Source organism: Nuphar pumila, chromosome 7 (genome assembly GCF_984573655.1).
Source record: "Nuphar pumila chromosome 7, dmNupPumi1.hap1.1, whole genome shotgun sequence".
Lineage (NCBI taxonomy): Eukaryota > Viridiplantae > Streptophyta > Magnoliopsida > Nymphaeales > Nymphaeaceae > Nuphar > Nuphar pumila.
The window spans coordinates 44,989,443-45,006,439 of NC_143255.1; the positions used below are offsets into that span (position 1 = coordinate 44,989,443).

The 16,997-nt window shown below is 37.6% G+C and overlaps 2 pseudogenes across 1 annotated transcript; one reads left to right on the top strand and one right to left on the bottom strand.

Moving 5' to 3' along the window:
* Nucleotides 1–4,236: 4,236 nt before the first annotated feature.
* On the bottom strand, nucleotides 4,237–5,099 carry LOC149832117 (lipid phosphate phosphatase gamma pseudogene; annotated as a pseudogene). Its single transcript, XR_016433080.1, has one exon. The product of XR_016433080.1 is annotated as a lipid phosphate phosphatase gamma pseudogene (transcript).
* A 6,369-nt stretch (nucleotides 5,100–11,468) lies between these two features.
* Nucleotides 11,469–12,011, top strand: LOC149832118 (xyloglucan 6-xylosyltransferase 2 pseudogene; annotated as a pseudogene).
* Nucleotides 12,012–16,997: the final 4,986 nt, after the last annotated feature.

Genomic DNA, 16,997 nt, shown 5'->3' on the forward strand with positions numbered 1-16,997 from the left:
TTCCAGTATGGACTTCTAGCTACACTAAAAGGAATTGAGCTCGAGTAAAAGAATCGACCAATCTTTTTATCAATTTCTGCTCTTGCCATGTTTTTGAATGATGTTTGTATTGTTTTATTGCTTTCCATCTTTCTTTTCTTTAAAAGCTTTTCTTGTATATCACTAGCAATAGGAAAAGACAAATTAATCGAATCGCTTCTCATTTATGCAATTTTTTTCTTTTCAGCTTCATCTTGTTCTTTCTTTAATTACTTTAACATGTCTGTGTCAACCCCAGAACATGCCATAATTCCTTGACCACGAATATGCAAAAGATGTGCTTTTACACGCGTATAAGAACCTGTGAAAACATTCTTACATAGATTACAATGAAACTGCACATTCCCACCACCACCACTAGCTTTTATCCCTTTTGTCACAAGCCTCCAAAGTGGTTGCTAATCTTCTAATTCAGGGTTAGAACTTGAACCAAATGTATTGACACTACCGCTAGAACTCGCCATTATATTTGAAAAGTGAAAACTGAAAAGAAAATAAGTAAATAAAATAAAATTAATAAACACTTCAAAATAATAGTAATAGGAGCTCCAAGTTCGTTCCCCATGTGCAAATCAGGTTCAAACCAGACACTCTTCTACGAGGGGATGATGCAGAGAGGGGGTTTGTTCCCTCTCTGCAAACCAGGTTTGAGATAGGGGGCCTACCTCCTGTCTGACGCAAAAAAGAGGGGGGGGGGGGCTGAACCTTATCAGTGGCAGGGGCTTCGCCCTTGCCACCTTTTCCAAAAAGCCAAAAGGCAACAGGGGAGGGATTGAGCCCCTCTTCTGCGAGCGTCGGGTGTAGGGAGGGAGGGGGGGGGGGGCTACCAGAAAATAAGAATGAGGCAGGGGCGGAGCCCCCTGCCTCATTCTTTTGTCTGGCAGGGGGTAAGAAGGAGGAGTGGGGGAAGGAGGGGGCTCGACTGACAGGCCGAGCCTTGCCCCGCCGGACATAAGGGAAACGAGGAGGGGCCGAGCCCCTCTTCTGCGAGCAGAGGGTGCAGGGCGGGGGGGGGGGGGGGGCTGCCGGAAAACAAGAACGAGGTAGGGGCGGAGCACCCTGCCTCGTTCTTTTTTTCCGGCGGGGGGCGGAGGCAAGGGCTCTGCCACCTATCGAAAAATAAGGAGGAAGGGGGAGCCCCCTGCCAGACGAAGAGGAGAGAGTGGAAATGGGGGGCATACCTGTTGACGGAGGAAAGGAGGAGACGATGGCTAGTGTCGCCTGCGGCTATTGTCGTCGGAGTGGATCGCCGACGTGAGGAAGCTGCAGGAGATGAGGGGAGGCAAAATCGACAAAGTAAGCCCCTCCCCCTTTCGTAAACCCCTTTTAGGGTTCGAGATGAAGTTTGGATATGGGTCGGGTCCAAATCCGAACCCGACCCAGATCCAAAACACATTTCGAAAATGGATATTTTTGGACTCGGTCAACATTGACTGAGTCCAAAACGAGGACAGACTCAGCCTCGATACGTTGAGCGAGTCTGGGCCGTGTCCTAAGTCGTACCCGTGTCGGGGCGTGTCAACTTGGGTGCGGCGCCTCCCTATCCGAGTTCGTGTGACTTAGGTTGTAAGTATTGTACCGTATCGAATGATACAGTATGATATGTATCGTTACTTTTAGGTTTTGCGATACGATACACACTTGAATTGCGATTCGAGTGTGTATCATACATGTATCGAGTGTATCAAACGATATACCATTTATCATGTTGTATCATTCGATGGACACTTTAAAAAGGCCAAAAGTTAATGTTTTCATTTTGGGTTTTAAATACCTTTCGAAAGACAACTTTTATATTTGTCTAGAGGCCATTAGAAATGCATTTCTACCGTTTTTTCACCCAAAGAAGTGGGTTAAGGTAAAAAAAAGTGCATTTTCACCATTTTTTCACTCAAAAAAATAGGTTAAGGTAAAAAAAACTTTATTATGAGTAAAATTACAAAGCTACTCTCCAAAAAAATTTGGCTCCCCTACAACCCCCCGCCAACTATTGCCATAATATTTTTGTTTATATAATATGAAAGTATGAGTCTTGTGGCATGTTCTTAATTGCAAGATATTCAATATTGTGCACTGTTCTTGTGAGATAGTTGATGTTTGATGATATCTTATGCAACTCATAGAGACATAAATGCTTAATATGTGATTTTATTGTTGTATTTTGTGCAATTCATCATTGTTTCATGCGATATGATTTTTTTAGAATTGTTGCTAATTTTTCTTGATTTTTTTGGATTTTTTAGAAATTTTTATTAAAAATTTACGATATTTTTATGATACAATACAATCTTATGTTACTTTAGGCCCGACCGATATGGGTAACAATACGATACTTACAAACTTGCTTTACAGTGACTACTTGCCAACAAGCCTAGTGCCCCAGAAAACACTTGATATAGGGCAAGGTGTATCTTTTGCCCAAATGACTTCTTTTATGTTCTCTAATGAGGTTATCTAGTACTTTTCTAACAGAAACAATAATTATTTTCTTCTCTAAACTCTGGTTGACATTGATTCCTTGTGTATACGGTGAATTAACTTCCACATTTCCAACTGCCTCATAGTTGTGAGATGGCTCATTTGCAGGCAATGACAGACCTGGACGCATGGTTGAAGGTCAAACATTCACTATAGGTATGTAATGCCATTTTCAATCTATAAAGTCAGAGAAAGTGTTTTGAAGATTGTTGTATACCACATGTTATTTAAGTTGCTCTGGGACAGATCTTAACTGCAAACCCCAATCATAATTGCATGGTGACTTATTGTGGACATGTTCAGAAAAGTAGTGTCTTGATTGTGTAGTTCAAGGGATTCAGTATGTCTAACAACTTTTCAACTGAAGTCAGCAAAATATCAATTTTCTGAAGTGGAATCAAGGCTGAATTATCGTTATTTTTTTCACCAGTAGGTGCATGTTACCATTTATTTCATACTTGACAGTTGACACACCACAAGCTTTGATGTGGAGACTGTGTACATGTGTCTATGTATGGATGTCGTGTGCTTTCTTGTGTCGTGCACCTAAATTGTTTTATTTGCACTGCCAAGTTGGTTAGTTGTATAGTTTTCATCATTATCATATATCTTGATGTTTTTTGAGTTATCACTGATCAACGATGGTGGTTGAGATGCAGCTGCAAGCCTGCAACATTATTTTTGTTTTATTCCAGCATTAGTTCAGAGCAGATTCAGCACCCACATCACAATCTCCTTCCCCCCATCCTACTTTGCCTCGCAGTAGTTTCAATATGGGTGTAGGCCACATTTATCATTTGTATCACTTTCTTCATCTTACTGTCTTTTCCCACATCATCCTTTACCATATTGGCTGTCTAAAGAAAATCATGACAGCTTTATGTGCCACATATAACTGATTTTTTCTTGTTGATCCAATCATGTATTTTTTATTCTTGAATGTGGGGAACTGCAGAACCGATCCTTACAATGGGGAGTATAGATTGTGTTACATGGGATGAAAGCTGGACCACACAGCAGATGGCAGCCATGCTGCACAGTGTGAGCATACAATTTTGATCACTAGGACTGGTGCTGAGATTTTGACCAAGTGCTGATGTCAAAAAAAATGGCATGCTTCAGGTAACATATAATTGTTATCTTTTTTCCTGGAGACAAAAATGTCCTTTGTAATTGTACAGATTTTTGTCATTTTTAATGCAACAATCTTGTTTGATTGGTTGTCTCATGCTTCAGTGTTAACTTGTGTGCTTGTGTGTGTGTGTGTGTGTGTGATGCTAAAAGTAAAAATGCACTTTTGACTGGGTGAGATGAACACGATTCTTAATGGATGAACTATGGATATTTGTGATTCCTTTGAGTAATGTCTTGAATTTTTTGAGAAAATTTTAAGCATATGCCTCCGACTCTTTGTCAGTTATTCTCAACTTTTTTCTTCTATTTGTTTTTTCTGTTTCATCTTCAATTAAGAAAATGTGTGCATGATATGCTGAAATTTCAAATTTTCATCTCCAAAAACGTGTTAGTGGAACTCGCATACAACAATCCCTAAGAGGAAAATGAGAACATCCATGGAGGGCGATTTCTACTCTATATATAACAGAACAAAAGGAAAATGAATATATATATATATATAACAGAACAAAAGGTTCACATTGGCAATTTCTACTCTAGTCCAACAATCCCTAAGAAAGCATCCATCGAGAATGTAAAAGCTACAACAAATTTTTTCAATGCTCGATTGGGTCTTTTGATTAATATCAGAGACAATGACAAAGAGAACATGAAAGGAAAATATATTATCAAACAAGTTGAAAAGAAAGAAAAAAACAATATCAGAATCCTGCCGTATACTAAAATTGGGCAGGCGAGAAGACCCACCCCCAAGTAAATCGGTCTATTCCTTCCTCTTAAATGCCCTCCTTGCGGCCCTAGCATTGTCATACTCGAACTTAAGAAGATCCGGTATATGAGATGTATCTTTGATGTAAAAGAACCGTCCAATTGCGCTCTCTTCAATCGCAGGAAAGTACGTTACAAGCACCGAATTCACCAACCAGAACCAGATCCCACCGAGGACGATCCCGAGCGCAGCTCCGGCGAAGACCTGGGCGACAGTGTGATAGCCCAAGTAAACCCTGGAATACATGGTGAGGATGGCCAAGGGCCACGGGATCAGGGCGAAGACGAGGCCGTACATGGAAATCCTGGAGGCGGCAGCGCCATTGCGGAGGCAGGTGATCCTAAGGAAGGTGAAGTAGACAGCGAAGAAGAACATGTACTGAGAATGGCTGGAAGGCCAGCCAAGGGAATCGCAGGCCTCGAGCAAGGCGCAGGTCCCCGGGCGCGACTGCTGGACGGATTTCTTGATGAGCTCGTTGAGGAATTGGGAGATGATGAGGCCGAGGGCGAAGAGGATGGCCTGGAGCTCTCGATGGAAGATGAAGTTGGAGACGAAGCCGCCGAGACTGATGAAGACCGGGATGAGCGAGATCCACGCCAGGAAATACCCCAATTTGTCCCCCAATTGGTAGCGGACGTGCGTTAAGGAAACCGCCTTCATGCCCATCCCACTCTCTCTCTCTCTCTCTCTCTCTCTCAAATGAAGACGTGAAATTGGAAGAACTTGATATTCAAGTCGGTGCTGTGTCACGAAATGGCGTTGAATTTGGGACAACATAAAAATATTAAAAAATAATAATGGTTTAAATAATCAAAGCTAAATACATTTTCCAGACCTATTTTGGTCAATCAAACAACCCTAAAGTGCACAATCAACAACAAAAAAAAATAAATAATAAATAATTTTATTAATCTTGAAATTATTCAAATATCTACAATGAAGCGTCACTAGAGTACACACACATATTTACATCCATCAGTATCCCACGCCACACACACTCTCTTATATAGGACGAGAGACTAGCTTAATTAAAGGCTAATTTGAACCTCTTTCGGCCAGCCGTTAGGCAAGATCTCAATGGCCAAAAAGAAAAAAAAATGCAAAAAAGTCGTCTAAATAATGAACAAAGAATTAAGAAACCTAATCTATATAAAATACTTAATCTACACTAAAAGTATACATTTAAGTGTATTTGACATAAAACCTAATAGGTATACCTTATAAAGAAAAGCATACTCAATGCATATGTCTTGTACACCTCAAATACAACCTTAAATACAAAAAGGAAACAATTACAAGAGGAATGCCTATAAGCATACATTAGTACACTTAGTTAAATAAAAGAAGAAAATAATATGTACAACAATCATTATTACACATACCTTAACACCCCCTTTCAAACTTATGGTGAGCCCAAGGAACAATGGAAGGTTTTCAAATACTAACATGAGATCTTCAATTACAAACCATCTTCCATAAAATAACTTCAATCATCATTAGAACTCTAGACACTCTAACTTTAAGTTTCCAAGAAACCTTAGCCCAAGCCATAACTTTTTGCGTTGACAGAGAGCAATATGAAGCAACTGCTACAACAAAAAATCATCATAACAATATATATTTTAAATAAAAATGGTTTTTATAATTATATTAGATAAATATATGTGGAGAGATGATGGTCAAGCATACAAAATATAATATAAAATATGATAAACAGTTTAAATAAAGGTAAAAAACCATTGGAACAAGCGACAATCAAACCCTGAAAATCACATAAAAATAACAATACAAAGCCAACAAATAAATATGAGAAAGATATCTCAAAAACAATTTTGTCAGGCCGGTACTGTACGATAAAAATGATGCATTTTAAAAAAATGCTCTACAATTTATCAAATTGCTAAATAGACAAGTCTGCAGCTTCTCAAATTTTTAAGACCTTTTTACCCTTTTCATTTGTGAACCTCACGAATTTCGCAACCCCTATGCGAATTTTCTCAAATATCTGCAGAATAGCCTACGTTTTCATATCTATATCTCAGTCATCCGACATTAAAAAACATATTTTAATAATCGTTGAAAAGCTGAGTCACAAATCTCAAAATTTCATGTTTTGAGTCAGAACCGAAAACCCCTCTAAGGTTCTCGTTTATAAGATCCAAAACCAAAACAGAAAATTGTTTTATAGACTGGTACAACTGAACAGTCTTAGTTCCAGAAGGCAATCGTTCGTAAGATTAATGTGATCTTGGTGGCATTGAAAAGTTAATGTCTTGATCTTCTTCTGTTATTTTTTTTGTTTCTTCAAATTTTTGACACAGGTGACTAGAAAATAGCATATAATTCAAGGTCTGTGAAAATAGGGCATTCAGATGCAATAAGGGGTTGAGAAATAGGGCGTCATTCTTTTACAAAATGAAGTCATTCATACATTGCATTCATTTCTTTATTTCAAAAATGAAAATTCTCATACATTGCATTAATTTTATTCTTTTACAAAGTGAAGTCGCTCATACATTGCATTCATGCCATTCTTTAAAAAAATGAAGTCTTTCACATATCTTTTTGGCTATCACAGTTCGTTAGAGCAGATGCTTTCTACATCATCATCATTCATGTTCTCTATGATAAGAATGTAGCTCTCATGAACAACTCATGGACTTTTGTTTTCTATTCCACCGTACCATAAGATCTCATTGTCGATGCTTTTATAAAAAAAAAAAAATCCATCGTCGATGACGTGTCGTCGATCTTTTCACTGTTGATGCTTTTACCGAAAAAACTCACTGTCGATGAAGTACCGTCAATTTTCTCACCATCGATGTTTTTATAAAAAAAAAAAAAACTTACCGTCGATGAAGTGTCGCCCATGCTTTTACCGAAAAACTCATCATTGATAAAGTATCGTTGATCTTTTTACCACCAATGCTTTTACCGAAAAAACTCATTGTAGATGAAGTGTCATCGATCTTCTCACGGTCGATGCTTTTATCAAAAAAACTTACTGTTGATGAAGTGTCACCCATGCTTTTACTAAAAAAACTCACCAACAATGAAGTGTCACTCATGTTTTCGGGGTTTACCACCACCGGTGAACCACTGCCGATGAATCGTTATCAATGAAAATTTTTTGCAAAGCCTGAATGTCACCAAAATATCATTAGAAGATCGCCAAAAGGATTGCCAAAAGAACTCTAGGGTTATAGAAATAAGGCATCTGAATGCAAATCAGGGGTTGAGAAACGAAATGTCATTTATATAAAATAAAATTTTACAAGAAAAAAGAATTTCACAATCCCATTGCGATACTCCTTGAAAATTTTGTAGTATAAGAATTTCACAAGTTTATAGTAATTTCGCAATACTTCATGCAATACTCCTTGAAAATTTTGTAAGGCAAAGGATTTTCGCAAGAAAAAGAAATTTTGCAATACTCTTGCGATACTCCTTGGTAATTTTGTAATATAAGACTTTCACAAGTTTATAGTAATTTCACAATACTTCATGCAGTACTCTTAGAAATTTTGTAAGGCAAAAGATTTTTGCAATACTTGAAGGATTTTCGCAATGTGACTTGAGATACGAGTTTTACAAGTTTTTGAAAATTTTAACTTTTAGTGTCATGACCTACAAAAATAAAAAATGTGCACCTACGAGGGTAACAGTTTTTAAAAAAAAAATGAAATTTGTCCACTTGACGGATTTGGTAAATTGTGGGGCATTTTGGGAAAAAAGTTTTCATTGTAATTACCATAAAAAAAATTGAAAGAAAAAATATCATCATGTGCCAAGAGAAAATAAAAAGACCAAAAGATCCCATCACTATAGGCTAAGACATGATATGAAACGTATATCAACATTAGACACCAAATATCAAAAGCGACAATCATATAGAGACATAATAGAATAATTACTCTAACTTTATAAAACCAACGGGGCTCCACTTGTTTGGTAGGAGCAGTTAGTGCACGTCACCTTGTGTTGGGACGTTGCAAGTTCAAAACCCAATGCTACGGTTGATTACTAATAAGCGGGGGTCTGCCTAACCGTAAAAAACAAACTCTACCTTTATAAAAGAGAGATAAGTGTATAAAGTTTATGTAGAAATTTCAAACTTTTTGCAAGGGCAATATATAATCCATTACTAGAATAATACACACAAAAAAATGAAAAGTTTTAAGGCAAATATATATAATCACTAGAATATGAGAACTGCACAATATGGGCATTTCCGACACTTTTTTTGCAAATTCAACCATGTGGATATGCTTGGCATGATGAATTTGCTAGGAATCACCATTGGATAGTGTATTTTAGATGAAAAAATATGATTTTTGAATGCTTAAATATTTATGAAGAATATGAACCATTGATTTTAAAGCCTTAAAAAATTATTATTTATGCATCAAGATCAGATGATTCAAGTGCATGTTCTTATGATACCAAGTATGTAGATCACATCCATATGGTTAGATTGGAGAGAAAATAACAAAAATTCATAAAAATTGTGGTTCACACATTAGTTCTCATATTCTAGTGACAGAGAGATAGAGGTACAAAGTGTTAGATCCTCACAATGATGGAGCTCTAACACCTTCAATCCCTTGAAAACCTGCAAGTTGTTTCATTAGGTAAGAGGAGTGAGTGAATGAAAATAATAAATAAGAAGAGGTGTCACCCACTGTGGTTGTGATTGGTTTTGTTTTGTTTTTGTTATATAAGACTCCTTTCAGCTCCCTGCAGTGATATAGTTGGACAACAGGTTGCTCAGGATTGCGTTCATCATCACACAACATCCACCTCATGTAACAATACTGTTGACTAATGAGGGTAACAAAAATTCGTGCGAAAGCAATATAGGATTTAACAAAGGCACAATCAAATCACAACACAAGGGTTTACGTGGTTCGGTCAACATGACCTACATCCACGGGGCATAGAGAGAATAATTCACTATAATAAGAGTAGAGAGTACAACGTCCAATAGCTTGCCTAAAGCTAAAGAGAATAACAAAAAAATGAATCATAGGAAGAGAGAGATACAAGATTACCTCTCGGATGCACAACCCGAGTCAAAACCCACACCACAACCAACACCTCTCTCTGAGGATCAATGTGTGGTGATGAACCTTCTTCTTTCATCTTCCTCTCTCTCTCTCTCTCTTCTTCTCTCTATGCACGTTGCACACAGCCACTCTGCTCACAACACTCTGCTCTTCTCCCTCCAGCACACAGCCTTTGCACCCCTATTTATAGATGGCATAGAGCCTTCTAGACTCATTTCAGAAACTGAAGGGGTTGGCCCTTCAACTTCCTGCATTAATGGGAAGTGGGTGGCTATTCTGCTTCTCCACATCATTAATGAAGGGATAGGGCTAGCCCTTCAACTTCTTCTGCATTAATGGGAAGTAGTGGGTGCTTATTCTACTTCTCCACACCATTAATGAGGGATAGGGCTGGACCCAACAAATACTTCATTCGCAACCATCTTAATTGTTCATGGGCAGCTCTACCGAACGATCACTTCTAAAGTTGCAGTTGGTCATATGAAGCATACTCAGATTGTCCATTGTTGCCAAAGCATCAATTCTGATGATAATTCTTTACCCAGGCTTGATAGAAACCAATGCCTGGATTCTTGTGCTTCCATCCAAAATTAGAATATAATTAAATATTTATTGACACTGAACCAATCTCCCTTTACAGATGGGACCCATCCTCACCTCCACCATTCATGAGTTTAATAACAAAGGAGGACCAGGCTGAGATAACCCTCCAAGTAGGGCTAGTAAACGAGCACTGAACAGGCATGTCCATGCTTTGCCTTGTTTACAAATGAACCAATGGTGGCTCAATTTGTACTTGTGTGATATACATGTGTGAACTATCTCAAGAGGTCTCATTGCTCGTTTCAAACCATCCTATGAAAAACTCTAGTGATGGTGCTTTTCAAGGATACAACCCCTCACAAAATTAATTAAGATAGTCTATTAAAAGCAACCATTTTACCAAGCTTAACTTGTTCAACAATTTCAAAGCATCAAAATTGAGGTGTTTAAACCTCAAATGCACCAACGCATTTTAACACTTCGGTATATGTCAAGTAAGAACATCTTATTCTTTGACATGCCAACTTTAGCAATCAAATTATCATTTTGCTTTTTGACAGTGAGAGTCAAATTCTTTAAGTGAATATTATATATATTTTAATAGTTGACCCATGATCAAAATATTTTTTTTTATGTTTGAAATATAATAAACATTGGAGATAAAACTATCGAGGTGGTACCCCATATGGTAAGCAGAGTCCTATGTCATGGTGAAGGCCCTAGTTCGAATCCCTCTGCCACATGTGGTGACTGTTGTTATGGAAGGAGGTCTGCCTAACCTCAACTTGCCTTTCAAAAAAACAAGAAACATTGGAGATAAAGTCATGCTTATCATTCTTTAATCAAATAAAAATATTTTATTTTTTTTCATAAAAAATTGAAAAATATCACCAATGATTACCTTAATAATGATTGATTCATCAAGCTCCACAAATATCTCGTTCTTTTTGCACATGTGATTGCTAGCCTCATTATCAAGATATTAAGAGTTGCATCTATCAATTTATTTTCATGCCAACAAAAGACTTGAAGTCACCTCATTAACCTTTTTTTTATGCAAGACTTGTTTGTTACACTTTATTCTTATCAGAATCCTTAAATTTGTCACTACAAGAAACCTATTGATTAGCGACGACCTAAATCCATCGCTAATCCATTGTTAATCTGTTGCTAAACATCTTAGCAATGGATTTGCATCGGATTAGAGACGGATAGCCTCCATCGCAAATTTTTTGTCGCTAAGTAGCGACAAAACTTATCCATCGCTACTTTTGTCGCTAATTTATGATGGATTAGCGAGGAAAATGATTCATTGCGAGTTTGTCACTATTTTAAATTAGCGATGGATAATATCCATTGCAAGTCCTTCGCTATTTTAAATTAGCGACGGATAATATCCATCACTAATCTGTCGCTAAATTTAAAAAAAAAATTGCTCCATGTCGGGTAGTATTCTGGCAGCAATAGGCCAGACTTGGACTGATTCGTCGGTGGCGGCGGAGGAGGAAGACAACCCACCACCAGAGCCCAGCAAGTCATACTCCCTCGACTCCAAGATCTTTGATTGGGACTCACAGAGGTCGGAATGGATTGCCCGCCACCCGCATTTCCTCAATTTCGTCTCCCCCAGCAAGCCCCGAGTCCTCCTCATCACCGGCTCGTCGCCCAAGGCATGCAAAAACTCGATGGGTGACCATTACCTTCTGAAATTGATCAAGAACAAAATTGATTACTGCCACCTCCATGGCATTGAGATCTTCTACAACATGGCCCTCCTTGATGCCGAGATGGCCAGCTTTTGGGCGAAGCTCCCGCTGATTCGGAAGCTCCTCCTCTCGCACCTGGAGGTCGAATTCCTCTGGTGGATGGACAATGACGCCATGTTTACTGACATGGTCTTCGAGCTCCCCTGTGATCGCTACAAAGACTCCAATTTGGTGATGCATGGGTGGAACGAGATGATCTACGATCAGAAGAACTAGATCGGATTGAACACTGGTAGATTCCTCTTACGGAATTGTCAGTGGTCGCTTGACCTCCTCGACGCTTGGGCTCTGATGGGGCCGAAGGGGAAGATCAGGACGGAGGTAGGGAAATTGCTCACAAGAACGCTCGTTTGGGAACGGTTTAAATCTCACATCAGTTTAAATTTCAAACGGGGGAGAGAGGAAAAATTTTGTTCCTTAGGTGAGACGATTTAAATCGAAAAGTAGTGACGGAATTAGCGAGGGAAAAATTCCCTCGCTAGCATTTTTTTTAGTGTTAACGATGGATTTGACGACGACCTATTTTCGTCGCAACTCCGTCACAAATTTACATGATCAGTTAGCGACAAAATGTTTATGTCGCTAACGTCGTCGCTACGTAGCGACAGAAAAACCTTTGTTGCCAAATCTGTCGCTAAATGCTACGGGTATTGCGACAAAAACCTGACGTCGCTAAGCCATCGTTAATTCGCGATGGATTTGGCGATGAAAGTTTTTTGTCGCTATTTTCGTAAATATTATAGATTTTAGCGATGGATTTGTTTCTCTTGTTAATCCGCCGCAAAGTTGCAATGAAAACAATCTGTCGTAAACTTCCGTCGTTAATGGCCATTTTTCTTGTAGTGTGTATTCGATACTAATATGACAATACTTCTTACAATTAAAATATTGAATATTAGAGTGATCATACCTTTGTCGGTTACTCATCCTACCACCATAGCCTCTTGCTTGCACTTGTCCTCTTTTAACTCACCTATGTTTGATTGACCACAACCTCTTTGACGTTTAAATTTATGTTCATTTCTTATTTTCTTAAGTACGTATTGTTTTGCAAAACTTGTTTCAATGAAACATTAGTATTCTTCATATATTTTTGTTCATGATCTTGAAGAGAGTTCACTAGTTGGTCAAGATTCTAGATTTTATTTAGGTGTTTTTCTCCTGCTTTGGCATGTGAAAGAGACCAAACAAATGATGATAAATGAAGTTAAGTGCTTGATTAGTATTGTTTGGGCAGGCTTGTATAAGTAAGAAGCTTGCCTAAAATTTATTTTCCTTTCAATCTTTGCTTGGAGATCAACCCAAACTGTTAGAAAATCTATGCAAGACGTGGATCCCGTGGGGCCAGCAAGTAATCAGTTTCCTAATGGCGGTGTGCAAGCTCAACTTTTTCTAATGTAGATGGTAAATTTATGAAAACTAAAGGCGACGAGGAAAGAGTGATGACCAAGGAATATGACCAAACTCGTGAAACCTAATTATAATTAGGCAACCTAAGGAAGGGATTCCCACAAAGAAAAGAAGCTAAAAGACTCTGCCATAATTTTAGTATGAAGAAACATATTACTTTATAAGAAAATTGTAATTCTCATACGAAACGTGCAACTTCCTTATGCATTACTAAATAAAAAATATTATCTACCTTGTCTCTTGTCATCACAAAATTATATATATATATATATATATATATATATATATATATATATATATATATATATATATATATATATATATATATATATATAGGAGAATTAAAACCTCTCCAATGGAAGCCTTTCCAAACCTCTCCAATGAATTTCCTTTTTGGTGTTTTTTTTTTCAAAATTCTGACCGTACTGATGTGTTCAGCATGATTGATTTAATATAAATCTATACTTGGATCATGAATTTTGGATAAAAAATAGTATTTATAACTTCAAAAATTTATGAAAATTGTAAGATGTTGATTTTGAAACTTATAAAAACGAATCAAATGCTCCAAAAACTTATTCCTATAAAAACAAACATACAGAACACATCTGTATGGTTCCTATAAAAACAAACATACCGAACACATCTGTATGGTCAGAATTTTGAAAAAAAACACCAAAAATCTAATAAAAAAATACCAAAGTGTGGTCAGCTCATATTCTTGATATTTATAGACCAAACTCGATCCATTTTAAGGTTAGCACATTGCACGTTGATCATATTCATACTTTCATACACTAGAAGGAATCATAATGTGGAGAGAGAACAATGCCTAAGCTTTAGACCTGGTGATTGACCACACCGATTAGCCAATGCTTACACATTCAGATAATACATGATATAGGGAACATTAACCTTTCCTCTGCCATTTGCATGAGGTCGTATATGGGTTTTGGGCTATATAGAAGGAATAATTATAAAATTGGGCTTATTTTCTGTCGAATGCTTGTTTGCGAGCTTCTTGAGATCCCTTTTTTCTTCCTTTTTTTTTGAAAGAGACATATATTAAAGATCATCAACAAATAACAAGTGGGATATCCCTAGGATAAAAGCACTCTGAGAATGTGAGATGATGAATTGTTTAACCGTATTCAACCTAGCTGATGATTCTAAACATCGTTCCAATTAGAGAAATTGGCCTAAACGAGTCAATATCTTTAGCGGCACTTTCCTTCAGAATTAATGAGGATCAGGAGGGACTTGGCTAGAGAGAGTGCGATCTTGGCATTTGAAACGATAAGCTGAAGATCTGTTTTTATAAAACTCTCAAGTTGCTCTAAAGAACTCGATAGAGAAGCCATCCAACCCAAGTGTATTGTCACGCGATTAGGACCAAACTACCTCACGAATCTCCTCCATTGTGAAAGGCTGTTGCTGTCAAGAACAATGTTGTCAGTATCGGTATCGGCGGCCCTGAATCATTTGGCCAACGATTCAGGCGAATTGGCCGACACCGATTCTCAAGTGAATCATTCTGAATCAGCTAAAAAATAATTTAAAAAAATATTTTGTGTCAATCAAAACACCGATGCATGTTAAAACCTTTAAATAATAATAAAATAATTAATTTTAAGATTTTTTATATTTATTAAAAAATATCCAATTCAGGTTAGTATCGTATCGATTTTTGCTGATACTATAAGTATCAGGCAGTACAGGCAGATAATGACAACATTGGTCAAGAACCATGAAGCTGAACTAGGACATATTAATTCAGGATCCCTTGATTAATCTCTCTCTCTCTCTCTCTCTCTCTCATCATGTTCAGGTGCTCTATGACAAATATGGCCAGATTTATGAAAATCTTGTGATAATATCGTGAGAAATTGCCTGAAAGTTTAAAACGGCAATTTCTTGTGAGATTTTCAAAATATCGTGAGATTTATGAAAAAACATAAATATCATAATTTAAACACGATATTTACGTTTTAAACAGCTATTTATCATGAAAAAACCATGTGTTTTTTTTATTTTTAAATATTTTTTATTAATATTTTCTTATAAAAATATATTTTTTATTGTCAAGATTTTGCCAAAAAAATATGCGAGATTTATGAAAAAATTTCAAATTCTAGCAAGTTTTTTGAAAAACTTTAACGTTTGTCACTATGGTCAGGTGTATGCTGCATAAGGGAGATGGACAATACAAAATGTTTGTTAACTAATTCATTGCTTCTGCAGTAATAAAAGGAATAAAAACGATCAAAACAACCTATCTGGAACAATCATTAACTGGATCTTCATCTCGAAGGAGAGGTAAGCACTTCTTGGTTGAAACCCGAATTACCCTATATATATCCATCCCTTAAATACCTCAGCACTTCGTCATCACCCTTTAAATCAATCTTGCTGAAAGGGTGATAAGCGATAATGTCCCTTGTCCTTTGCCTTCTCAGCGACTATCTTGTTGTCATCTGACATGATATGGATGGCAACCTCAATATTGCTTTGGCCCACAGACTCATTATGATGATGATGGAAGATGAAGCAAGCTTTTCACAGTCGAACAGATTATTTGGAGAAATCTTCGGAAGCACAAATAGTAAGTAGTAATCCTCGTAGCTTCCAGGAATTCTACAATCCACCAAATGTTCTAACGTGGCCTGTTTGTTGAAGGAAAAAAAAGAAGAAGAAAAAAGCATGCATTCTTTAGAGCACGATAACGATATGTTGAATAATTAGTTAATAAAAAAAAATGGTGTGATGAAATCCAACTAACCTACCAAATAATTTTAATAGAAAGTCTACTTACATGTGAGAGCAACACATTTTCTTGAGAATTTGTTATAGAAACCATAAATCTAGCACCTTTAAAACTAGTGGGAAAATTGTAAAAGAGGAGAATCCTATTTTTTCATTATACGAACCTAGAGGGAAGGGGATCTAATGTAATGTCTCGAGATTTTTAACCTTGAAAAAATACGAGAAAAAAAAATCTTTTTTTGATTGAAATTAGCAGCGAAATCGTTTTAAACGTGATTTTGAAACCTCGGGCGGGTCACGTTTCAAAGATTTACAACCATTGTTACTAAAATATAAAACCTTCAAAAAACTGAAACTTAAATAGGGTTTTCAATTCATTTACAAGTGCAGTGTGAAAGCTTGTATAGCCGGACTACAAAATTTCAAGAAAGCCAAAAAGGAGTAACTGGTTAGCATCGCCAACCCTTGTGCCCATCGCTATCAACATCATTCATCGCCTAAACAGATTAGGATATAAACTGTCAAACTCAGAGTCTGGTAGGTATGAATACCTCATACGGTTGCAAACATTATAACATTCATGTTTATCAGGTAACATAATATGCATACATTTATGAAATCAAATCAGGCATATACTCAATGCAAGAGACTTTGTTTCGAAGTTAATTTCACCCAGTGTTGTGAGAGGCGTAAGCCTCAGTACCTGAAGTGTACGCCTCAGAGGCCAGGCGCACGCTCAAGGTACTGAGGCGTTGCTGTGATGCGCCCCTCATCAACCTCCGACCAGTTGTGACCACCGACCACCGGAGTTGCTGTGCTGCAGCTGCTGCTCAGTCTTCTCCGGCCACCGGGCGACCGGCATATCCCTCGCTTCCGTACCAGCTGGGCGCGTGGTCCTTCTCTTACTGCCTCCCCTCCCACCGCTTCACTTCCATACCAGTTGTGAGAGGCGTACGCCTCAGAGGCGAAGCGCAGGCTCAACGCCTCGCTTCGCCTCATCGCATTTAACAACCTTGATTTCACCTACGG